At 43.7% G+C, this 27024-nt stretch overlaps 1 long non-coding RNA gene across 1 annotated transcript in view; it reads left to right on the forward strand.

Annotated features, from left to right (window-relative positions):
* LOC120875101 overlaps positions 1-27024 on the forward strand; it is a 271110-nt gene that overhangs the window by 235838 nt on the left and 8248 nt on the right. Inside the window, exon 2 of the long non-coding RNA XR_005723813.1 lies at positions 1287-1408. This is a non-coding gene — a long non-coding RNA (uncharacterized LOC120875101). The remainder of the gene's footprint in view (positions 1-1286; positions 1409-27024) is intronic.

Raw genomic sequence — 27024 nt, forward strand, 5'->3', positions numbered from 1 at the left:
TGTTGGCAAAGTAATGTCTCTGCCTTTTAATATGCTGTCTAGTTTGGTCATAGCTTTTCTTCCAAGGAGCAAGCATCTTTTAATTTCTGCAGTCACCATCTGCAGTGATTTTGGAGCCCCAGAAAATAAAGTCTCTCACTATTTTCATTGTTTCCCCAGAAGTAGATGATTTTCTGGAACTCTCTTGCTTTCTCTATGACCCAGTGGGTGTTGGCAATTTGATCTCTGGTTCCTCTGCCTTTTCTAAGTCCAGCTTGAACATCTGGAAGTTCTCGGTTCACATACTGTTGAAGCCTCGCTTGGCATTATAGGAAAAGCAAAAGCTGAAAGCAGTCTCTTAACTGGACTGGTTATGTTGGCATAGAAAGGTATGGGGTCTTCTCTCTGCCCATGGTGCCCATGGACCCTTGCTTCCAGCTTTCCTCTCATTTTCAGCTGCTGTTTCCCAGGGCCCTGTCCTCTGCTCAGCCTGGGTACTCAGTGGGAGCTCTTAAAACCAAGGACAACATATCCTCAGATACCCAAGCTATGTATAGAGTATTCTAGACAGCATCTATAGTCTCTTCTTTCTCTTCCTTCCTTCTTATTTTCTTTCCTTGAGAAAATATACTCTACTAGAAAGGTCACTGTGCAATGCTCTTAGATTGTTGTTAATCTATTTCCCTTTGTTCCCATCATGTCTCTCAGCCAGGAGGCTTAGTGAACCAGTAGAAAGTGCCCTGGAGAGAGATGGTCTTAGCTTTGAATCCCAGTCCTACTATTTGCAGCTGTAGAAACTTGGATAATGTTCCTTGGATAATTCTCTGGTCTCTACAAACTGAGAATAATACCTGTTAATACTTTGTAGGGCTTCTGTGAGCATTCAGTAGAATGGTCTATTCAAAGCACCAGGAAGCTGTTAGCACCCAGTGAATGGTGATTGCATTCACTGAGTGATCATGCAGTGTTTTTGAGACTCCCGACAAAAAGCAGACGCTGTGGAGGTGCAGAGGAAGGACTCGCCCAAGCACAGCACATACTAGCAGCACATGGTGCCCCACCAATTTGACCTTGGATCACTAGTGTCTTTGCAGCAAGGTACATAGAGGAGGGAGCTGGGATGTAGTGATATTTATTTCTTAGGCCAGTTGAAATCTGCTCCCAGACAGAACTGGGATTGCTAGAGTCCAAAGTTGGCGTGGAAGTTGCTGAAACAATTTCTGTGTTTATGCCAAGTATTATAAATAAAATAAACTTAACAAACTATTCCAAAGCCCTGACAAGGTAATGGCCCACTCTGTTTGCAGGGAGGATCAGCCATTTTACATCTTCCCGCAAAGGTACAGAAAGAAGCGGATGGCATCTCATGGAAAAGAGAGACTGACCAGGAGCCTGGAGACCCAGACTTAAGCCCTAGCAGGTGACCTGGGTAGGTCTTTTTCATTCTCTGCGCTTTAGTTCCCTCCTCTGATCAGTAAGGATACAGATGAGAATGCTAGTTCTGCAGGTCACATCGCTCTCACAATATTATAATAAAAATCAACTGAACTTGTGCAATTTAAGGCCTTCTGCAAAGTGCAAGTGTGAGGCATGGTCGTCTCACTTTGCAGGAAGGTCTTATCTATTCTAATAGCCTTTGTTGGTTTAGCAGGTTTCTGGTGTTGATTTGTACAGCACATGAATCAAATCATAAATCCAAGGCTTGGAGTTGGGCACAGGACTGAAGTTTTTCAAGGGGCAGAAGATGAAAGGCTGTTAGGACCAACTACTACATCAGGGATGGGCTCAGGTTTCCTTTGGGCCTTGAGAACTGAAATCCTCCCCGCTTTTGTCCTTTTTTCCCTGAAACTTTGTCCTCTTCTCCCTCTGAATCCCATGTGAGCACAGGCTCTCTTCCTTTTTGCTACCTTTCCAGCCCTTCTTTTTCTCCTGAACGAGGCGCTGTGGCAGACAATTAGTGCTCACTATATGTCCTGCATGTTGTCTTGTTGGGTTGAGGCCAAGGCAGTCTGAGCAGAAGTGACACAGAAGCAGCAGGTGAAGACGCTCAGTCGTGTCCGACTCTTTGCAAGCCCATGGACTGTAGCCCGCCAGGCTCCTCCGTCTATGGGACTTTACAGGCAAGAACACTGGAGTGGTTTGCCATTGCCTTCTCCAGGGGATCTTCCCGACCCAGGGATTGAACCCAGGACTTCTGCACTGCAGGCAGATACTTTACTGTCTGAGCCACCACGGAAGAGACACAGGTGATTTCCAAACTGAGGTAGTAAAGAGCCAGTGTCTGATGGAAGGAATGTAAATTGGTGTACCTACTCAGGAAAACAGTTTGGAAAGTCTTCAAAAAGTGAACAATAGAACTCCCATATGATCCAGAAATGCTACTTCTGGGTATGTAGCTGAAGGAAACAAATCAGTATCTCAAAGAGATATCTGCTCTCCCTGGTTCGTTGCAGCATTATTCATAACAACCAAGACATGGAAATAACCCAAGTGTTTGTCACTAGATGAATAGATAAAGACACTGTCTTGGTCTATATAATTACACAAAAGCTAATTGTGTGAGGTGATAGATGTATTAATTAACCTGATTGTGGTAATCATTTCACAAAGTATATATATATACACACACATACATACATATACATATTAAAAATGATCACATCATACACTTTAAATAAATAGAATTTTATATGTCAATTTTAACTCAAAAAAACTGGAGGGGAAAAAAGAGCTAGTATCTTACTTCCATTTCTCCCCTCATCTGCTCTGTGTCAAGGAAGGCACAACTGCATCTTCAGGATGGGGCTTTGACCTTCACTGGGCTTCATGTAACTAAGAAATCACACCTTTATTCCATTGACCACTGGGATGTGGGTGTTTAGTCTGGATGGCAGTCTATCCTAATCAGCGCAGTGGATGTGCTCGTTGCTTTTCTCCTTCTCCACTTATCTGCCCCTCGATTCTGTGTAATCCTGTGTCCACTCACTGCTCAGGGGAACAGCCATTCTCAGGATTTACCAATGACCTCATCTGTAATTACTAATCACCTACATACTGCTGAGTTGCCTCAGGTGCTTGGAACTGTTCTTTCTCACTTAAGTGTTTGCATTATTATTTTATTTTTATTTGTTTATTTTTGGCTGTGCTGTGTCTTGGCTGTGCTTGGGCTTTCTCTTGCCGCAGTGAGTGGGGGATACTGTCTAGCTGCCGCGCACGGGCTTCTCATTGTGGTGGCTTCTCTTGTGGAGCGCTGGCTGTAGGGTGTATGGACGTGAGTAGTTGTGGTGCAGGGGCTTAGTTGCCCGGTGACTTGTGGGATCTTCTTGGACAAGGGATTGAACTTGTGTCCTCTGCATTGGCAGGCACACTTTCAACCACTGGACTTCCAGGGAAGTCCATTTTGCGTCATTATTTTAAATGAAAAAAGTAATACATTCTTATTTGGGGAAATCTCCCCTTACCTTCCAGTTTCCTATTTTCTATTCTGGTTGCTTTATCTCTTATTCTTCTGAAGGCAGATGCTCCCCGCTCCTCGTGAATCTGCCTCTGGCCCACTTCTCCTTGCCTTACCCCTCCTACCCTCTCCCACCCCCACATCTCCCTCATGCCCTTGATATTCTCATACGCACTCTAGCTATTTGTGTGAGACTGCATTCCTCAGTGTCAACTCCAGGCCAATGTTTCCAGCCTCTCTTGACACCTGCCTGGGGCTTCAGCCAACTTTAGCAGATGAAACTGTCCAGAACTGGACTTATTATCAACCTTACTCCTCTTCCTTCTGTGCCACCTCTTTCTGCCCAGTTTCACCCATGCTTGACCCCTGGACTTTGCTTTTGACCCTTGTCTCTTCTCTTTTCCACCATTCCCTTATGTAATCAACTATTGGGTGCTGGTCCCTCCTTTATTCCCACTACTCTTACACTATGTATCTAATTGCCTTGAACTGGGGGCTAGAATGACACACGGTGGACTGTTGACCATGGTTAGTTCTGGGAAGGAAATCCATGGCAGGGAGGGTGAATCATGGGGGTTTCATACTTTAAAATGTTTTATTATTTACTTTTAACTTATTTTCTATAACAATGGTTTCATGTATTAGCTATATAATACCCCCTCCCCCCCAAAAAGCCTTTAAAAATTAGAAATGGGCTCCCTGTTAGGGAGTGAAGCTTTCATAACTGGAAGTGTTTGAACCAAAGTTGAGTGATTTGACATTAGAGATACTGTAAGGGATTCTTATATCGAATGGTAAACTAGAAGCTCCCTTCTGGATCAGTTAGGATTAGATTCAGCTGTGAATCATGGCAACCCAAAAAAAACGCAGACTTGAGACAACATGGAAGTTTATTTCTCTCTGAAGTAAAAGTAACCAGTACAGGGTGTGAGAGTGTATCATGATACTCAGAGATTTTTTGCAGTCTTGTTCCTGCACTTTACTTAGCACTTGGCTTCCACCTCATGGTCTAATGAAGCTGCTCAAGCTTTCAGTGCAGTCCATTGTCCAGTGTTAGTTGCTCAGTCATGTCCGATTTGAACTGTAGCCCGCCAGGCTCCCCCATCCGTGGGATTTTCCAGGCAAGAATACTGGGGTGGGTTGCCATTTCCTTCTCTAGGGGATCTTCCCAACTCAGGGATTGAAGGCCAGGTCTCCTGCTTTGCAGAGAGACTCTACCATCTGAGCCACCAGGGCCATCACATTTGTATTCCAGTTAGTAGGAACAGACAAATTAGAGCATGCCTGTTCCCTTTAAGGATACTTCCTGGATGTTGTTTGTTCTGTTTATACGCCATTGGCCAGACTGTGGTCACCCAGGAACACTGAGCTTTGGGGAGCCTAAAATAATAGGCTTTATACCTGTGGCCTGTGCCTGGCTGAAAACTGAAATTCTATTACTAAAGAAAAAGAGGAGAATGAATATTGGAGGACAATAGCATTCCCTGCTGATTGTAAATTCAAAGTTTTAAAATTAATAATAGCTGCTATTGACTGAGTTATTACCATTACTAAATACTGGGCTAAGGCCTTGCTGTGTGTTATCCTTTAATAATGCCCACATGCTGAGGAGTTAGGGTCAGTGCTATTGCTATTACATTGAACCTTCATGAGGTTAACCTTTACTTTCTATGCCACCAATTCTCTATTCCAAGCCCATGAGGCTCTGTCTGATTGTGCAGCCAGTTCCCAGGCCTGGGCTCCAGCTGCAAAGGGTGATGTAGAAGCCAGTATCCAGCAAATCTGTACCCTATGATGGGAAGCTGTCCTCATACTCACCCAAAACTCACGAGGTGGGAATTCTCCAGATGTGGAAAGAGACTTCCGTGTTGACACAACTCTTCACTATTCTGTTTTCTTATTGAGCAAGTTGATTTATTTATTTAAATTTTATTTTTGAGTAAGTTGAATTTTAATTGGATTATTTTCAAAAGTTTTGAAGCATTTGGTCCTTTCTTTCTCTTTAGAAGTTCCTGTTCAAAGCAGTGGCATAGTAATACCTGGCCTCTTATAACAGGGTTGTGGTAGGTAGAATAATGGCTTCTCAAAGATGTCTACATCCTAATCTTTGGAATCAGAGAATTACTTTGCATGGTCAAAGGGATTTTATTAAGTGTCTTGAGAGGGGAGAGTGTCCTGGGTTATCCAGATGGGCCTGATGTATCATAAGGGTTCTTAGAAGGGAAGGAGGGAGCAGGTAAGTGGGAATCAGAGGTGTGACTTGAGATGTGATGTGATGACCATGTGATGACTGAAGTAGAGCTTGGAGCGTTGCTGTTGCTGGCTGGGGGCCATGAGCCAAGGGATGTGGACAGCCTTGAGAGCTGGAAAGACCAGGAAACGTGTTCTTCCCTCCAAAAGCAATGCAAGCTTTGCTGACCCCTTGTGTTTCACCCAGTAAAACCCATTTGGACTTCTGACCTACAGAACTACAAGATAATAAATTTGTGTTGTTTTTAAGCCATTAAATTTGTAGTAATTTGTTTTCATAACAGTAAAAACCTAATACAGGGTACAAATTACAATGCCCGTAAGGTCCAGAATGTACCACAAATGAATAAAGTTGGCTATGTGTAAAAATATAAAAAATTTAAATGAAATACGTGGTTCTTTCAGTCTAATCTTTCATTTTTCCAATTTTGATAGAGACAAGAGTGCAAAAAGATGTAAATTTTACTATTAATTTTATCTGTAAGAAAAACAGGAGCAGAAGCATGATGATAAATGGCAGTTCAAACATAACTTTAGAGCAGGTGGACAGGGAAGCGTGGTGGAGACAGGTGGGTAATTAGACAGTGAGTGAGCTACTGAATGTGAATCTACTGAAGACAATTGTTACCTTGTAGAATTTGGATCTGATGTTTCTAGCATTTCTGATTTAACTTGGATACAATTTTGGGGGTTCGATTTAGACAAACTCTGTCTTCAGGCAGTGGCTTGTTGTCCTTAACAATCTCATTTCTCACCTGTTCTTGTCACTATCTTAGACATTTTTTCCCAATCCATGTTTTTCTTTCCTCTGGTTTTGCAGTCTTTTGGGCACAGAGGAGCAGATGTTCTATACTTACGTCCACCCTTGTTCTACTTCCACGCGACACTCGTGATAGCATGAGGAGGAGGAGGAAATTTCATCTGCGCTCTCTCTTTTAAAAAGCACTTTACAAAGCATAAGCTGGAAGTCTTTGGAAAGTCAGATTTTTAAAAATGATGCACTGCCTACGACATTGCCCACACTTCATACATATTTTCTATACCGAGACAATATTCAAGGAACGCTCTAAGCACTTGATCTACTAGTTGACCAATATTTACTGAGCATCTTGAAGAAAGAGGCTATGCTAGTAGGAGGACTACACGTGATGGAAGAGAGTAGCTCCTTGAGAACATGCCCCTCCTGCTGCGGGGACAGCACGTCCTAGGCAGTGACTGCCTGACCTAATACTTCTTGGGGAGTTGAGACACAATGTGAATCTCCAGCCAGCAAGATATTTGCCTAGACAGCTGAGCAAATCTGGCATTTACGTCCCCTTTGCATCCGTTTGGTTTGTATTTACCCTGTAGGACTGGTAAACACAATGTACAAGACTCTGAGGGGGGGTTGCGGTAAACTCAGTTGTGGCCAAATCCCCACCTGCACCTGTGCCCTGGCATCACCTTGACAGGTGAGCCCAAGCCCTCCGAGTTTCCAGAGACTGACCAGATGAGCATAGTACTTTCCTGGTGCTTTAGGTTCCCAAAGTGGTGAAACTGTGACAGGTGGAACAGTGTTGGACAGTGTCTGTATTTTCAGGTTCAGTCTGTTCTGCTCAATTCCCGTGGTGCCTGGATCCATGCTACACACATAACGGGCCTGAGGTTAGATGGAAATAATAATTGTTATTACAGAGAAAATGTAAGCCAACTTTTTCACTGTGTCAGGTACCATGCCAAGTTCTTTATATTGATTCTCTCTTTTTTCCCACAACTGCTTACAGTAGTTATTTTTTTTATCCCCCATTTTACAAATAAGAAAAATGAGGCTCAAGTCACACTTCTGCTTGGTAGCAGAGCCAAGATTTGAACCCATGAATCCATTTATCTTGTATATACCATCTGGGTGAAAACTCCATGTAGTTAAAGTTTATGGCATTAGATTTCAAGGAATCTTAATATGGTTTTTGAAAATGAATGTGCTTTAATTTGTTCAATCAACATGTCCCCAAAAAATTAAATAGAAGAGTATTAAAACATCCTAAGGGCATGGGACATGTTTTTGTAACATCTACAATATTTAGCCCTGTGCCTTGCATAGATAAGACCTAAAATGATCATTTGTTAAATGAATAGGTGAATGAATAAAACAATTGTAGAATTTAATTTACTGAAGTAAATGTACTTAGTAGGGCTTCTTGGGTGGCTCAGCAGTAAAGAATCCATCTGCGATGCAGAGGACTTCGGAGATGCCACAGGTTTGATCCCTGGGAGGGGAAGATTCCCTGGAGAAGGGCATGGCAACCCACTCCAGTGTTCTTGCCTGGAGAATCCCATGGACAGAGATGCCTGGTGGGCTACAGTCCATGGGGGTAGCACAGAGTTGGTCAGGACTAAAGTGACTGAGCACGAAGCACGAAGTGTACTCAGTAAGACCAGTTTGAAGGGACCTGCAGGGTTACAGAACATATTGATCAGGTGTATTAAAGTTTCTAAAGCCCACTATATGTTGTTGTTTAGTTGCTAACTTGTGCCTGACTCTTTTGGAACTCCATGGACTGTAGCCCACCAGGTTCCTCTGTCCATGGGATTCTCCAGGCAAGAATACTGGAGTGGGTTGCCCTTTTCTTCTACTGGGTATCTTCTTGACCCAGAGATTGAATTCATGTCCCCTGCACTGGTAGATGGATTCTTTACCACTGAGACACCAGGGAAGCCCAAAGCCTGTTAATGCACAGAAATAAGACTGGAGGGATGTTTCAAACAATGAACTTTCATCTTCTTCTTGTACTTTTCTTTATTGTTAAGATTTTAGAAACTGAGCCTTCATTGGTCTTAGTCTGGGTCCCACTTGAAGCAGATCCTCATGGAGAGCACTTGGTGAGTTGATCTGGGACATGATTCCCAAATGAGGGATGAGGGAGTAAGGAGATGGAGTTGGGGAGGGGAACTCATGCCAGGTGTCTCAGGGCTGTGGAGGTGAGCAGTGGGAGCGCCTTGCCATGGGGACTTGCTTGAAGGCCAGGTAACAGGAGCAGTAGTCTCCTAGTCCTTATTGTTAAGAAGTTCTCCTCCTTTGCAAACTGTGCTTTCAAGGGCCCTGTGAACCTCTGCAACATCAGAAAAGGCCCTGCGTTTGAAGGCTGAAAGAGGCGTGGCCCACACTTGAGGTGGGCTCTGTGAGCACCAGGTGAGTCTGAGCTTCTAGACTGCCTACCAAATCTGAGCTCAGATCAGAGGTGGGGACATGAAACAGGAGATATCTACTCTGGTACGGGTTTTCCAACACTAATAAAACCAAGAGAAAAAAACAAGACATTTTCATGAAGCAAAAAATTGTTCTCTGATTTGACTTTGTGAATTTGGACTTCATTAGGTGAGGTTATTTTCACTGAGATCCTGATGTGCTTGGTGTTGCAGACCAGATTCTTGGGAAGAAGGCTCAAAGGCAGAGATATGGTGCAGGCAGTGGATGGGAGACCACTCTGGAATCCACACCTGTAGGGGAGGCAGGGCTGAGCAGAGGGAGAAGCCGAGCTGAGATGTAGCTGCAGCAAAGCTTGAGCCAACTCCATGGGAGCTCTGAAACTGGGATGGCCCTGCAGAGCTGTGCTGAGTTGGTGCTGGGGGCTGGGGCTTCATACATGAGCATCCTCCTGTCACTGGATGCCAGATGCCCAGGGAGGGAACACACACTTGAGTGAGGCAGCTGAAGGCAACTGCAAGAGAAGGCTTGGAGCCGAGGCTGGCCAACTGGGTTAGTGGGGATCTGGGTGGGGCAACACAGTGGATGCTGCATGTGGCTGTTGGCATACTTGCCTTTGAACATCTGGACCAATAGAGAAAATTGAAAAATTCAAACCCAGGGAAAAAAGAGCAAGACTAAATTCAACAACAGCTCTCTCTCCTCACTGTGATGTGCCAAATGAAAAGACACAAGGAATGGGACAAGGCTATTTTCTCATATATCTGGTGGCCCACGTGTCAAATCTGAGAAGTCTTTTATTTGCATGGCTAGTTTTTCAAATCCAGATTTCTGGCTTTTCTTGAAAATTTGGAGGACCTGGCACATTGGGCCCACACTCTTCATGGCAAGTTTCAGCTGGAACAGAGTAGCAGAGCCTCCCTTTAAACTCTGTGCACCCCTGCCTGCTTCTGTCATTTATGTCACTGACAGAGCTCTGTCATCATTTGAGTTTGTGAACTCTGATCTCTGAGGTTCTGCCCAGCTCTGCTGAGCTGTGATTCTGTGTGAATCATTGTGCCTACTGCTGAAATGGGTATTCAAATTCCAAACAACGTCATGGCATCCAAAAAGCTTTGACTTCCTAGTCAAAAATGCATCTCTTCCTGAAAATTCTCTTTGATGAAGTCAGGCCATTTCTTCGTAGTCTAGCTTCCTGGCTTTGTTAGTGAGGATGTTGATGACTCTGATCTTGATCATGGCATAAGGCAAAACACTTTCAATGGCTATAGTAGGGGCTGTGTGGGATTTTCTAGCCACTAGAATATTTTCTAAGTTTTAGTCATTCCCAGTATCTGGCCGAAATCTTGGAATTGCCTGGGCTATTTATAAAAATACTAATTGTCAGGTTCTTTTGGAGAAGGCAACGGCAACCCTCTCCAGTACTCTTGCCTGGAAAATCCCATGGATCGGGGAGCCTGGTGGGCTGCAGTCCATGGGGTTGCAAAGTCAGACACGACTGAGCGACTTCACTTTCACTTTTCACTTTTATGCATTGGAGAAGGAAATGGCAATCCACTCCAGTGTTCTTGCCTGGAGAATTCCAGAGACGGGGGAGCCTGGTGGGCTGCCGTCTATGGGGTCGCACAGAGTCGGACACGACTGAAGCGACTTAGCAGCAGCAGCAGCAGCAGGTTCTTTCAGGCCCCTCTAATTTCAGTAGATCTGGGCCCAGTAGTTAGGGCCCAAGAATCTTTATTTTTAATTTAATTTTAATTTTTCAAGTGGTCTTGGCTTGCAACCAGATTTAGGAAGTATACTGGTTCTTCCTAATTTCTCCTTGTATTTAATGCCTGGCTCATTCGTTGTAAAGTTTTGAGCTCCCAATGTACAGGGATTCCTTCCTAGTCTTTTTATCCACCCCCATCCTTAGTGGTAATACCTAGTTCAGTGCCCTGCAAACCCTATGCACTCAATGAATGTCTAGAGAATGAAGGATTGAATGAATAAATGAACATTTCTGAATAGCCTTCTTCTTTCAAAGTCATATGTTGAAGATCATTTGATTTAGAGAATTTATTTTATAAATATGTTGTCAAGCCAGAGAGGGTAAGAGTCCTAGCTTTATCTTGGGAGGTTTTTGCCTTGGGGATGTTAAGAAATAAATGATTCCTTCTAAAGAGAACTTATGCTTTTCATCAAAAGATAGATGATTCACCCATCTAACGCAGTGTATGTGAGTTATTTGTGCAATATTTCAAAAACAGTAAATTGACTCAATAGAAAAGGAAACTTTCTAAATTATGCTGAAGTTTTGCCTTGAAATATAAACCTTGAAAGAATAAGACCAAGAGCTTCTTTCCTACTAGGAGAGAGATGCAGTGATACAAATTTAATTTATTGCGCAGTGGTTTATTTATCAGATGCTCTGCCTCCAAAGAGTTCAAAAAGCCTGTGTCTGCAGAGGGAAGGTATGGCAATGGCAATTCCTGCAGTTAATTTGGGTTTTGAAGGAGGACAATCCAGAAAATTTTGGCTCAAAGAAAATATTGGAGTTGTTTGGCTGTTTACACAGATGCCTCAGGGTCCCTTTGCCATCCTTCCAATTTCTGGAGTTAGGATCCTTCCTCAGAAAGGCTGTGAATGTTGCTGAGGTGAATTTGATTGACCTGAACTTGGCTGGCTATGGCTTCTGTCTAGAATGCTGGGAATTAGAAACAAGGTTTTCTCAAGTGCTCAGAAGTCTCTTTTAGGTTAATGTTAAATGAGTTTCTTGGCACTACTAATGATTTCTTTGCTGAACTCAATTGGAATAAGTTTATCAAACCTATTCATTACATCACTGGCACCTGTACTTTAGTTTTCTTCTTAAAAAAATTTAAGATTATAATGTAATAAATATTCAAATTAATGTATAAACAAAGAAGGTAATGGTGCTAAAAGTAAACCAACCATTGATGGATTTACAGTAACACCATGCACTAGCTTGTAATGTTTTCTGTTAGCTATCTCCTGTACTCCTATATGGCCCCTCCCCTCATCCATCTCCCTAATGTAACCACTACTTTGTTCTCTCTATCTGTGAGTAGTCTCCTTCTTTTTGTTATATTCACTAGTTTTTGTATTTTTTAGATTCCACATATAAGTGATGTTATGTAGTACTTGTCTTTCTCCAATTTATTTCACTTAGAATAATGCCCTCCAAGTCTACTAATATTCCCGTAAATGATAAAATTTCATGCTTTTTTCTGGCTGAGTAGTATTCCACCATGTATGTATATGGACACTTAGGTTGCTTCCAAATCTTAGTGACTGTATATATTGCTGTTCAGAACATTGGGGTGCATGTATCTTTTCAAATTAGTGTTTTTTGGGGTTTGTGTGCTTTTTAAAACATATACCCAGGAGTGGAATTGTGGGGTTATACTGTAGTTCCTTCTTTAGTTTTTTGAGTTGCCTCCATACTATTTTCCATAGTAGTTGCACCAATTTACATTCCCAGGAACAGTGCATGAGGGTTACCTTTTTTCTATCTTTGCCAGCTCTTCTTATTTGTGTTCTTTTTGATGATAGCCATTCAAGAATTGGGAACATTTTATACTTTAAGCATTATCAAAGAGTAATTTTCAGGAAAATGGCAGTATAAGAAATCTGACACCATGATGCTTAAAGGTTTTCTGCATCCATTAAAAGCTTATCTTTTAAAAAAATATTAATTTTTTAATTGAAGGATAATTGCTTTACAGAATTTTGTTGTTTTCTGTCAAACATCAACATGAATCAGCCATAGGTGTACATATTTCCCTTCCCTCTTGAACCTCCCTCCCATCTCCCTGCCCCAAAGCTTATCTTTGCCACCATTGTCTTGGTTATCACCGAGAGATACTTATTAAGGACCCACTTGTAAAATAAGCTAATCAGCTCTGATGGCTTTCCTCTAAAGATGGCAGTCCATTTAGTGGGTAAAAATAAAAATTTCAAGAATAACAGTATAATTTACACTAGAAGCTCACCCTCAACAGTTAACTTCCCAGGTAATATTTCAGAGAAATCAAGTAGAGATAAGCTTTACTACACATTAAAACCACTCCAGTTCCTCTTTATCCAGCTAAGACATTCTCTGACCATTGAATTCAGACTAAAATTCATACCATCCTCTCTGCAAATGAGCAAATCACATGAAAACATATTGATGATGTTTTGACTGGTGTTAAACAGAAGAATGCCAAAGGAATTTGAGCAGTCTCTTGGGTTTTTCAGGAGATGTCTATAAGACTCTATCATTTTACTTTGTATCTTAGAAAGTTGACTAATGGGATAAAATTAAGATATGATAGCAAAATTACACTAATGATAACAAAAAGACATTTTTCATTTGGATATTTGGACCTTTTATAGTTCAAAGCAAGAGTCCATTTCCAATTTTGAAAGAATAAATATTGTATACCTGTTAACCAAAGATAAGACACGAACTCAGTTGACTATTCATCTTTCATTTAGTTACATAGTCATATTTATTGGATATAAAAATGTGCTAAGCACCTTGGGAAATTAGGAAAGGAAGACGGAGGTCTTATCCTGGAATATAAATGAATAGAGTTGTCTCTGGGCTTGTGTTGTAGACTTTGGCCCATCTTAGTCTCTTGGATTGTAAGTTACTTGGGGAGCTTTTCTTCTATCTCCACCAGCACTTACCCTGTGCTCTTTGGAATGCCCTTTTCCCCAGGAAGTCAAGCTATCCATTCTTTTTTCATTGTAGGGTAGCAGCAGATATGTTTCTCCCCATTTTGCTGATAGCAAAAGTGAAGTTAATTAAAATGTAAAGGTCACCGCAGGTAAATTCATCTGACTCTGAAATTTTAAGATTTTGCTGCAGGAAGGAAAAGGTATATAAAATGTCAGGTGCAAGGTGTGTTCCATATTAGGTTTTCTCTTGTCATGAACAATGCTTCCTGACAGAGTGTTGCAAATGTTCTGAATGGTGTTTCACTGCAGTTAGGGAAAAGAAATGTTAAAGAAATTGGTGAGCCCACACATCTCTCCTGTGACAAAAGAGAGCCCTCAGACTTATTGAACTGTGTTTTAAAAAGTTGTGCATGGACTTTCTTGAACGTGAAATTCACTCAGTTGTGTCTGACTCTGTGACCCCAGGGACATCCATGGAATTCTCCAGGCCAGAATACTGGAGTGGGTAGCCTTTCCCTTCTTCAGGGGATCTTCCAAACCCAGGGATCGAACCCAGGTCTCTCATATTGCATGGATTCTTTACCAGCTGAGCCACCAGGGAAGCCAAAGAATACTGGAGTGGGTAGCTTATTCCTTCTCCAGCGGAACTTCTGGGCCCAGGAATCGAACCTTTCCCTTCTCCGGGGGATCTTCCCAACCCAGGGATCGAACCCAGATCTACTGCATTGCAGATCGATTCTTTACCAGCTGATACACAAGGGAAGCCCAGAGTATCTTGAAGCCTGTAGTAAAAGAAAAAAATCAGTTTCTTCAGACAATAGACATATTTGGTGGAGTTCTTGAAAGGGATGTGGTAATTTTATAACTGAGAAAACAAACGTAAACATTTAAGGAATGATAAACTCTCCCAGTGGCATTCTCTTCCCCTTCTCAACATGCTGCACAATTGCCTGCAGGCTTTTTAAGTCAAAGAAGCCACCTGCATCTCTTATCCAGTGCATCTTTAAGATTTTCAATGCATGCGCGTGTGTGCGCTCAGTCGTCTCTGACTCTTTGTGACCCCATGGACTGCAGCCTGCCAGGCTCCTCTGTCCATGGGATTTCCCAGGCAAGAACACTGGAGTGGGGTGCCATTTCCTCCTCCAAGGGATCTTCCTGACCCAGGGATCGAACCTGTTTCTCCTGCGTCTCCTGCACAGGCAGGCAATTTTTAAAATCACTGAGCCACCTGGAAAGCCCAAGATTTTCAATACTTCTGCTAACTCTTGTCTGTGTGGTTCAGATCTTTATTGGAAAATTGTGCAATATCAGGATCAATATCCAGCAACTCTGGAATGCTCGTACACACTCAGACTCCCTTCCAGTGGGTGAATGTGCAATTTGAAGGGAACACATATCCCTCTGTCAATTAGGTTTTTAGGTTCATGAAAACAATGAAATCAGTCAGGTATTTAGCAAGGGGGAATATGAGACAATAAAATCTCTCATAATGAATTTAGCGCAATTCGCCTGGAAAGCAAAAGGGTAGAGGCCAAGAGAAAGAAAGAATGGCTGTAAAGCTCAGATGGCTCCAAGAAATGATAAATGGACTTATTGACTACTTTTCAGAACAGCTACCTAGGATAGTTCTTTCCAAATGAACCATAACCAAGTTCTTAAGAAATAATTGGCAGGAGTATTTGGATGTAAAAGAAAAAAAGCCTCTCACATATATATTTACTTTTATTTTTCAAGACATCTTTTTTGTCTCTTATTTCTGTCTTGTTCTTTGAGAAAGCCTGCATTTATCTCCAACTGGAAGAGAGGATAAGGGGGAACTTGGGAGATTTTTTTTTTTATCCTTACATTTGAAACTGCTCTGCCTTTGGCACACTTATAGGATGGAAGAAAAGTCCTTTGTATAGATTCAGACTAGACCCTGCCTCACCTGTCTCTCACAGGCTCCCTCTTACCCTCAGCCAATTGCTTCCCACCGCCCTACTGTACTTGTGCTGGTAGTAGGTCCTAAAGTATTGCTATGGCCTGACCCCTATAGTAGAGTTTGTTTGTTGAGTGGCTATAAAAGGGTAGAGGGGTAATGCTGGAAGGCCCCCAGGGAAAGCTGAGATTCCTCTTAGAGGTCTGTGAGGAGCCCTCACTCTTGCTTTCTGATGTTTCCAGTTTCTCTTTGCAGCAAAAAAAGCAGCTTTGAGTTCAGAGGGTCTTGAAGTATATTTACTTCTAGGAGTTATATTAATATAGGTTACCAGACTGGAGGCTCAAAGTCACCATTTTAGTACGGTGAATGGATATAGTTAGTATGTGACCACCTTGCTGTTAGGCACATCCAAACAGAAGTTGGGGAGGTGCTATCAGAGGGCACAGCAATGGTGGTAACAGTATAGATTGGGCTGGTACGCATTCTCTCTAGCCCAAAAGGTTGAGTAGAGGCTGATAATATGTCCTGTCCTTTACAGAAGGGAATACTTACTAAGATTAGAGGTGGACCAGAGAATTACAACAATATTCAGGGAATTGCAGAGCTACAGATAGGCCATGTTCTCTGTTCTGTGTATGAAGGCAGCACATCAGGTTTTGATGTAGCTGCTTGGTGCTTTGTGTAAGTATATCTCCATCTTGACAAGTGCTGTTTGGGGGCTGGTGAAACTTGATTAAATTTAAGTAGTTGGTATCAGAGGTCTTGCCCCAGTGGTGTGATTGAACCAACTTACACGTGCTTGGCGACAGTCAACTTTGTGTGTGTCTTTATAACTTTGTGTTAAGTCATATGTTGGTAGCATGAAACAGGCCACAGAAGGAGTATTGGCACCATGTGGCAAAGCCTACAAATCAGAGCTAGTTGCCCAGCATGTCTAGGAGCACCACTGTCTTGAGCCCTTTCACTTGGAATGAACGGACTAGTGGGGACTGAGGAATTCACTTTAGCCTGAGTAGAACTGCCTTTGTCTACAATCAGTACCACTACCCTCTGCCTCTAATGCTTCTCCTGTTCTGTGGGCCTCTGGTTAAAGCTCTCTCTCCTCTTGATTTTTCTATTACTTTCTTTCTGCAACACTCTCTGGACACTTGCACCCTTTATCCAATGTGGGTTTGTTGTTGCTGTTGTACTATATTCCCTGTTTCCCCACCCAGAATGTGAGATTGGGTAGAGAGGGCAGCCCCTAAGTGCTGTTTAGGGGCCCCAGCAATGGTGGTAACAATGACAGATAGGAATGGTTCAATACAGGGCTTATACAGAGAGGAAAGTGACCTGAAAAGCATATTAAAATAATTTAAAGCCTGGGAGTAACACCCATTTAATATAAATGAGCTGAGGGGAGGATTTTGTGGGTCTCATTCTGGAGATGTTCCATCATTCTGAGGCTCAGTTAATGATTTTTGTGTTTAAGTCATCACTGTTGGTTCCCTATCAGAATTGCTCAAGGAGTAGCCTTCTCTATGGATAGAAGACTGTGCAAGAAGTAAAGGGGAGCAGAAGCTGTCACTATGCACTTCCACACACACCAGGAGGGCCTTCAGAAGAGCTCTGGAATGGAAAGGAGGAGGGAGGAGTAGGCACTCTAACAGTTCCTGCTGCAGGTCTGTTAGCAGGAAGCTTTCCCCTTGGCTTCATATATGCCCCTCGCCTCTCTGCAGGCCATATCAGGGACCTTTTCTCCCTGGTACCCAGAGTCCTAAGGGCTTCTAACTCCCTATCTTCTGTTTCCAGAACTTATGATCTTTTTTGCCAGGAGGCCTTCTACTGAAGACATCCCAGATAAGGGTGACCTATCAGAGAGGATCATCCATCTAGTTTACAGAAGCAATTTCAGAGTGGGCCCTGGGGCCTTGGACCCCAGTGGAGGAAATTCAGGCAAGTATGAGATAGGTAGCATCCCCTTAGAAAGTGAAAGTGAAAGTGAAGTCGCTCAGTTGTGTCCGACTCTTTGCCACCCCATGGACTGTGGCAACTGTAGCCCACCAGGCTCCACCATCTGTGGGATTCTCCAGGCAAGAGTACTGGAGTGGGTTGCCGTTTCCTTCTCCAGGAGATCGTCCCAACCCAGGGATCAAACCCAGGTCTCCCGCATTGCCGGCAGACGCTTTACCATCTGAGCCACCACTAAGAGAATGTGCCCGTGTCTGGCTTTTCTGGGGAATGTGGGCCATTGGGGAGGTAAGTTTTCTTGAAGGTAGGTGTGAAGCGTAGGTGTAGCTGGGCACGGGAGTAGAGATGTTTGGGAGAGGGGAGAATACAGGCTCAGTAGCCACCTTGAGATGCTGGTCTTTGCTCACTAGAGCTGAAAGACTTTCCTGCTTTTGTTCGGCTTCCTGGTCATACTGGCTGGATTAACCAAGGATCCACTAATTCCACTGACATATCAAAGATTCTTTGAAGACAGGAAGGTGAGTGAGGGCAAGAGTTAGAATAAAAAGTTGAGGACAAAGGAGCAGGTTTATTTTAAACACATTGTCTTTTGTCCACCTGGAACATATATCATCCTACACATGTGGTATTGGGATTTTTCAAGCATAATTCTGTCTCCTGTACAATGTAAATGCCTTTTTATATCACCATTTCAAATGTGTTGGTAAATTACATGGCTTACAGTGCTCTTCTGCAAGTGGAGTTTTGCTTTGAAAATACTCAGAGGATGAGAGAATAGCTGACATGTGGGTTATAAACAAAGATATTTTCATTTTTTATTAATGTAAAATCAGCTTTCCCCACCTCCACTAAGCAGACACTGAACAAACAGTAAAAAGCACGTTGGTGGAAGGGATGCTAAACTATTAGCCTATTCAGGAGACCCACATGTTTTGACTTGACCTTGAAAGTAAATGAAGGAATGAATGAATGAATGGTGCCTTGGAATAAATATCACTAAGTGTCAGCTATTCTAGCACCAAACCTTGAAGAAAAATCTCTGGGCTTTGAATTAATGAGGTAAAATTGTATGTGTGTGGGGGAGGGGTTAATAGACCTGTCAAAATAGTGGCTTCTTTTTTTAATTTTTTTTGGGGGGCTCAGTAGTTGCGGCACGCAGGCTTAGTTGTTCCGTAGCATGTGGGATCTTAGTTCCCCAATCAGGGATCACACCCATGGCCCCTGCATTGGAAGATGAATTCTTAACCACTGGACCACCAGGGAAGTCCTGTGGTTCCTCATTTTAAAAATCTTGGAAACTCTGCTTAATTTTTTACTTAATCTTTTACATCTACCTGAGTTCATATTGCTGACATATTTTTAAGTGCCGTGAAATTAAGATTTGGAGGAACCTAAGTCTCCACAAACACAGATTCCCTATTCATATTTTCCTTTTTGTTTTTGGGTAAAAACAAGTGCTATCTCAGGGGGAAAACGATTAAGGCTTATTGTCTCTTTATCTGTTAAAGCATGTCCAGAAGCGCAGGGTAGGATCAACACAAGAGTTTTTGACATCAGGGCTTCTAGTCCTGTTCGTACATGCTCCTCATAATTGGACAGCAAACAGTGTTCTTTTTCTTCCTTATGACCCTCTGTCTTACTGTGGAAATCTGTGCAAAACTGTGATAATTGCTATGATTGTACACTTGAAATTCCTGAACTCAGCAGTGGTGAGGAAAAGGTGGCGAGCTCTTTGTGGTTTTTATGAAATCAAGTAAAATCTGGGAGAGATGGCGGCTGGCTTTAGCAATTGGAACCAGGTACCATACAGTTAAATTTTTGAAAAAACACATTTACCGGTGAACTTCTGTCATAGTGACACATTTCAAGTAACTATTTCATCTGCATTTGTCGGAAGGGGGCATATCAGTGCGCTTCATCACATGCAGTATTCTAACCAGGAAGCCCACTTATGAGAATAGGGTGCAGGCAAGACCCTCACTGTGGTTTGAATGGCTGCCTCTCCCTGCCCTAATCCTAAAGCTCTGTCCAGGGTCAGCTATGACATTTGTGGGGCTCATTGTAAAATGAAAATACAGGATCCCTTGTTAAAAATTTTATTAAGAATTTCAAGGCAGTGACAGCAAAGCAGTAAATCCAGTGTGGTTTTCTTCTGAGCAAGGAGCACATGTGAATCACAGGTCATATAAGGGGCTAGATCTTGCTCTGATCTTCCTAAATAAGAAGACGAGATTAAGGAACTTTCCTGGTGGTACAGTGGATAAGAGTCTAGGCTGCAGTGGATATGGGTTTTGTCCCTGGTCTGGAAAGATTCCACATACCGCAGAGCAACTAAGCCTGCATGCCCCAACTATTGAAGCCTGTGGGACTAGAGCCCATACTGTGCAGCAAGAGAAGGCACCACAGTGAGAAACTTATGCACCTCAACAAAGAGCAGCTGCCACTCGCTAGAAAAAGTCCACATGCAGCAGCAAAGACTTAGTGCAACCAAAAATAAGTAAATAATTAAATTATATATATACAGAAGAAGACAGGATAAGAAGGCAGTACTGAAAACCTCCCCAATATAATCTACAGTGTGTGCTGACAGGGAAGAGCACAGTCAAGAGGTGATGTTTCACTGAGGGCCTAGGGACCCATCCTTCCTGCCCTTGGAGACAGAGGAAGCTGGAGTGAGTGACTAGGGTGGCTTGAAGATCACTTTAGAGTCTGTAACTTTGAAGTCCTTATCCTGAGGGAACTCTAATTCAAAGATGCTATACTTTTCTTTGTTGTTGGTTGGTTGGTTTAGTTGCTAAGTTGTGTCCCACTCTTTGCAAACGCATGGACTATAACCAGCTAGGCTCTGTCCATGGAATTTCCCAGGCAAAAATACTGGAGTGGGTTGCTGTTTCCTTCTCCAGGAGATCTTCCTGATCTAGGGATCAAACCAGCATCTCCTGCATTGGTAGGTGGATTCTTTATCACTGAGCCACCAGGGAAGCCCTTTTTTTCATTACTCTTCATAAATTGAGAATTGCAGCTTTATCAGTTATTAACAAGGATGACCTGGGGCTGGTGATAATAGAAATACACTTACCTCACAGAGTGGTTGTGAGAGTCAAATCCCACGAGAGATGTGATATGCTCTGGAGAGTTCTGGGCACATGGTCAACTTTCAATAATGGTGACGATGATCATGGTGATTCGGGTGAGTCTTGCTTTTGGAAAGGTGTGTGTGAGAGAAAAAGCCTCCTCTGTGTCTATCCACTTGGGGCCCAGGTGACAACTTGGCTGAAGGTTTGTGCTATCCCAGCAGGCCTTCTCTGAATCCTTTTTTCCCAGCTTCCTTCAGCTTAACTTCTTTCAAATGTAGACTCTTTTGAATATGATGAAAGTCCACGCGCTAACAAAGACGCTGCTGGCAGCAAGGTCACCCAAGGAGAGGCAGTCGTGTCGTCTGGGCGCACAGAACAACACACATTTATTCAGATGCTCCGGAGGCCAGCCCGCTGTGCTGAGCCCCGGAGGATGCTGCCTCTCGCTGCCTGTTTCCAAGCCAGGCAGAGGGAGGCTCTTTCCCTCTGGACTCAGCTTGGAGAGTCATCAAGGCCCACTTGTCAGTGTTGTTAGTGACGTCAGATGCTTTCACAGATCCTGTTCTGGTCCCAGAAGTGGCGCGGCACTAGCTCACTCATTTTAGGAGTATCGGGTCCTTGTCTGTGCCGCTCCATCCTTTTCCTCACAGGATGGGGGCAGGCATGGACTGGCTGGCTTGAGTCAAGGTCACTGCAGCATTTTAGGGCGGTGGGCCCACTCTATCCAAAACGTTTCCCATATCCACACTTGCTCCCTCAGGATTAACGGAATCTCTTAGATCTGGCATTGGAAAAGATCCTGTTGCTGGGAAAGATTGAGGGCAGAAGGAGAAGGGGGCGGCAGAGGACGAGATGGTTGGATGGCATCACTGACTTAATGGACTTGAGTTTGAGCAAGCTCCGGGAGATGGTGAAGGACAGGGAAACCTGGCATGCTACAGACCTCTTTGGGGGTCACAAAGAGTCAGATGGCTTAGCGGCTAAACAACAAAAACAACTTAGATCTGGCAGGCCTCCCGCTCCACCATCCAACTGCACCTAAAATCCTAACTCAGCTCACACCCTGGGATCTGACTTCTCTGCCTTCAAAGTGTTCAGGATGCCGTCCTTCACTCTGGGGAAATGTGTTTTATTTCAGCAAATGGAGTGTGTTTTTCATGATCGGCACCTTTTTAGTCTTGAGGCAGATGGCTGAGTATTGCTTTAGCTGGAGGGTCTTTGGCTGTAGCAGATGTGTCAGAACAGAAGCAGAAGTGATATTTGTCAAATACCTTCTGGGTTCCCAGCAGTGTCCTAGGGTGGTGGTTATTTTATTTATTCTTAGAAGGTGGAAATAATTATCTCATTTTTTTTGGTTGACGAAGAAACCAAGGCTGTTTCAGGATGGTGCCCACAAGCACATACCTGGTAAGTGGCAGCACCAGCATTTAAATCCAACTTTGACTCATGTTTCTCTCAGTGATTGTTTGTTGCCTCACCGGACTAGCATCCTTAGACAGGAACATTCATCCTAACACGTAGGCCTCAGCTGTGAGGCAGACACACATTCTGCACACACAAGCAGGGAGGAGCAGGGAAGGGCGGGATTTGGTGGAGTATCTGCTGTAGTTACATGAGCAGTATCTGGGGAACACAGAATCCCTGCGGGCTGCCCACTGCACCTGGCTCTCCTTAGAAGACATGAACATGGGCCCAGAGAACCTTGGGTACTGCCTAAATGTATACTTTTACCCATAATTAGCTATAAGGAGAGGAGCAACTAAAACTAAATAGGATAGTAATGCCCAGACTCATGGTAGAAAGACTTCCATTTGCACATGAACTAAGGGAAGGTTAAAGCCCACTTCTTTAAAGACTTGGACTTGTGCATATATCCAGAGAAAACTCTGATTCGAAGACACATTCACCCCAGTGTTCATGGCAGCATTATTAACAATAGCTAAGACTTAGAAATACCCTAAATGTCCATTGACAGACGAATGGATGTAGATGTGGTGTATATGTGTGTATATGTGTATACACACACACACACACACATACACACACACACTGGAATATTGCTCAGCCATGAAAAAGAATGAAATAATACCATTTATAGCAACATAGATGAACCTAGATATTGTCATTAAGTGAAGTAAATATCATATGATATCACATTTATATCATCTAAAAGTTGATACACATGGACTTACTTACAAAACAGAAATAGAGTCATAGATGTAGGCAACAAACTTATGATTACCTGGGTGGAAAGAGGCAGGGAGGGATAAGTTGAGAGATTGGGAGTGACATATACACATTACTATATATAAGATAGATAAGGGTCTACTGTATAGCATTGGAAATTCTATTCAATATTTTATGATAACTGGTATGGGAAAAGACTCCAGTATTCTTTCCTGGGACATTCCATGACAGAGGAGCCGGGCAGGCTACAGTCTATGGGTGGGTCACAAAGAGTTGGATATGACTTAGTGACTAAACAGCAACAGCAATATGGGAAAAGAATCTGAAAAAGAACATATATGTATGTATAAATGAATCTCTTTGCTATATACCTGAAACTAACATAACATTATAAGTCAGTTATACTTCAATTGAAAAAAAAGTTTAAAAAAAGACCTGGGCAGTATGCCACCGGCATCTCTGGCAACATTCCCCTGAGGCATCTCAGTTAATGGGGTAGGGGCTGCTTGGATGAGAGACCTTGGGCAGCTTAACATGGCAACAGGGAGACATCATGAGGAAGACCTGGACAAGGTGCAACTTTCACTGTGCTTCAGAAGAAGCCTCTTACCAAGACGGACTCCTTATGCCTGCCACTGACGGGAGTGGTGCCTGGGGTTCCTGATATCTCAAAGGGCGGGTGTGTTGGACTAGGGGCCTGACAGGGCTGCTGTAGGTGGAGGTCTTAAACACTCAGCAGCTCAGGGCTACCAGCAGCAGGGCTAGCAGTTTCGTTTTAGCGGTTTCACCTTATCCCCTGGGCAGTGCTGAGTTTGGTAGAGGGCAAGAGCATCGGTGGAACTTAAGGCTGACAGATACCTATCTCTGACCTCACTGATTATCACTATCTCCCTGCTCTACACCCTCATATTACAAGGAAACCGGTATTGCAGTGTGTTATCTTAGATTTATTTGTGGAATTCTTTGAGTCATGTGTCTTCTCGTCCATTTTTTATTCATCATTGTTCCCAGTACTGCCACATATAGCAAGTATTCAAAAAATATTTTGTCAATGAATTAATTATTGAAAAGACATTCTAGAAGTAATAGAAGATGAGAAAGTGCTTTAGGAATAGCTTAGCACTGTTTTTCTTGGCTCTGCTGATTAAGTACATGACAGATACCATAACTATCAGAGTTCCAGATAAGAATCCACAAAATGCTATCTTTTACAGTGTCATAGAAATATAACCTTTGTTCCTTCTCAATTGCTGGAAATATACTTGTCTTTGAATGAAATGAGGCATTGGAGCAATAAATATGCCCTTTTGCCCTGGCTCTGAATTTATCAGTTATAGTTCCCATACTGAAAGCGTGAGAGTCATCATGAAAAAGTCAAAGAAAGGAAAATAGATCTTCCAGCTCTGCATGGAGACCCTAGGTCAAGGTAAACGTCTAGGGGAGGCTGAAAGCAGGAAGGTTTGGAGGTTGCCAGAGTGGTTTGAGGGGATCTGAAAGCCTAGCTTGACCAGAAGGAGTCCTTTATTGGCTTAACTGGAGGGTCACAAATCTCTATCTTTAGTGATTTCTCTTTGGATTTAGATTTGACTATAGAGTTCTATAAAAGTGCTAACATTTTTCTGGGTGAGGTGGATAGGAAGCCAGGAGCACCCTGGAAGCAGGAAGGCAGTAATTATTTTGATAAGTCTGTGCAGTTAATGACTGAGCAGAGGTCTCCCAGGGCAGAAGGAAAGCACTGGGTAAAGCAGGAAGCAGACTGGAGTGTGGGGAGTTTGGGGGCTAGTGGGAGTTTGCAGGAAAGGTCTTGAGGAGGTGGTTTATATTCCTGTGGGGGGCAAGTAGGAACTTTGCAGAGGAATGTTGCCAGGGTCCACCAAATACCTGGGTACACTGCAACTGGATGTTTTGAGGAGGAGTTTGATTAGGAGACTGTTAGAAATGTGTGATCAGAGTTTAGGGAAATCAAACCAGGGATACTGTAGAACCCTGGGATGGACATTAATGGGGAGCTAGCTGCTCCACACCCTCATGGAGAAAGGGAGGGAACTGGCTGTGGATCTGGGAGGGGGTAGCCATAGGAGGGGCACTTACAGAATGTGGTGGGTTAAAGACGGATAACATTCTCTGATACTCCTTTCATCAAGAGTGGGGTCTGTGGTCTTTCACCTTGAATCAGAGGGGCCTCTGCAACTGCTTTGACCAGTAGAACCTGGCAGAAGTTTGTATAGCTGTTTCCAGGCCCAGGTCTTAAAGACTAGAAGCTTCCATTTCCTTTCCCTTGGACACTTGCTCTTGGAACACAGGCACTTGCTCGGAGCAAGTTTAACAACCCCAAGTGGAGGCCCACCTGGGAAACTGTTAATTCTGCTAACAGCCCTGACTAAGCTCGCCCAACTTGTTAGCCATCTTGGAAGTGGGTTCTCCAACCCTAGGCATGCTGCTCTGGCTTATGCCATGTGGGACAGAGATGAGTTGCCCACAGAGCTAAGCTATTAAGTGTCAGGGGGTAGTTTATAACTATCAGTGGTTACTGGGCTATATGAGTTGTGGCCTCAGTAGAGGGACACAGATAACCCACGGTAGCCTGGCAGGAAGGGAGCCAGGGAGACAACCCTGCTGACTTCTCTCATCTCCTGCCTACTTATTTACTGCCAGTGACCACTGGGTGGACTCAACAAAAGCCAGAAGAACAGGAACCTGTTGATGGCCCCCTGTAGGTCAGTTCCCTGGGGCACAAAGTGTGAAGTGAGATCTGGAGGGACAGATGGGAAACAGCCAGCACAGGCACCAGGCAATTTAACGTTGGTGTCATGGTGTTGATCCCATTCGATAAAACTCAACCCGCCGGAATACAAATCTTAAAAGACAAAGACCAGATCTCTTTTGGAAGATGGCCAGGTATGTGATCAGTAAGTGAGGAAGGAGGAAAATCTGTCTGAGACATTTCTTAATCAAATAGCTAAATGTTTGATTTAATCAATATTAATGCAAATGGAAGGTGCAGTAACACCCTATGGATGTTGCCCCCTCAGAGCAGCTCTGGGGTTGAGCCCCCCTCCCCAGTTTCCTGAGTGACTGTCTAAGCAGAGCCCTGGGGAGCCTGATGCTCAGTGAAGGAACTGGCTCTGTCTTTATGTCTCATATACTAAACATTTGTGCTTCCAGGGTAATCAGAATAATCTGGCCAAGGGAGAGAGGGACACCAGCCCAGGTCTGAAGCCCCAGATAGACAGACCCAGGCTACCTGGGCAGAGTCAAGACTCATGTTACTCTGCTAGTCAGAAGTGGCAGTGAACCCCAAGCTCCTGGAAGAGATCCTTGGAGCAGTGCCCAGAGCTAGGGCCCTCTCCACATCAGCTCTGGAGGTCAGGAGGGCCACTCTCTGGGCTCTGCAGCTAGCCACAAAGCCAGAGGGATGCTCACCAATGTCTAGCAGAGATTTTGCAACACCTAATGAGTGGGAGCTTTGAAACACTTCCCTGGGAGACAGGTGGTAGTGTGACAAGTAGAGCTGGGATTCAGGAGTCTAGCTGCCTGGATGCGAATTCAGGTTCTGCCTCTTGCTAGCTGTGTAACCTTATTTAACTCCTCTATGATTCTACAAGGGCTTCCCTTGTAGATCAGTTGGTAAAAGAATCTGCATGCAGTGCAGGAGACCCGGGTTCAATCCCTGGGTTGGGAAGATCCTCTGGAGAAGGAAATGGCAACCCACTCCAGTATCCTTGCCTGGAAAATCTCATGGACAGAGGAGCCTGGTGGGCTGCAGTCCATGGGGTTGCGAAGAGTCGGGCACAACTGAGCGACTAACACTTTACTTACTTATGACTCCGTTTCCTCAACAGTAAAATGGGACTGCTATCATACACTATGTGCAGCTTTTGTGGAGGATAAATGAGCTGTTAGCATGTACTGAAGGAAGCCACAGGGTGAAGTGGTTAAAAGCACCAGCTCTGAAACCACATGGCCAGGGCTTGAATCCTGACTCCATGGATGATACGCATGATGTGGGCAAGTTATTTAGTTTCTCTGTCTCAGTGTCTTGTTTTCTGGAGGAATAGCAGTCCCTCCTTCATTTGGTTGTCACCAGGGCCGATGAGTTCTTCTGCGTGAAGGGTTTAGGGTAGGTGGTGGCTGCACTGCACCTTTAGCTGCAGTGAGCACGCTGTCCACTCCATCCCGCGGGCTTGGCACATAGCAACCTTGCCATAGTATTTGCATTCTGCTGGAAGCACAGGCTAGAGGGAGAAACCCATGAGCTCAGCTCACATTCAACAGGAGCTCCCAGACTGCCCCGCCTCCAGGCTAATGGCTCTGAACGTAGTTGAACTGTCTGTTCCCACAGGTGTGGTCACACTGGTTT

This window comes from Oryx dammah, unplaced genomic scaffold (assembly GCF_014754425.2).
Source record: "Oryx dammah isolate SB20612 unplaced genomic scaffold, SCBI_Odam_1.1 HiC_scaffold_16, whole genome shotgun sequence".
NCBI lineage: Eukaryota > Metazoa > Chordata > Mammalia > Artiodactyla > Bovidae > Oryx > Oryx dammah.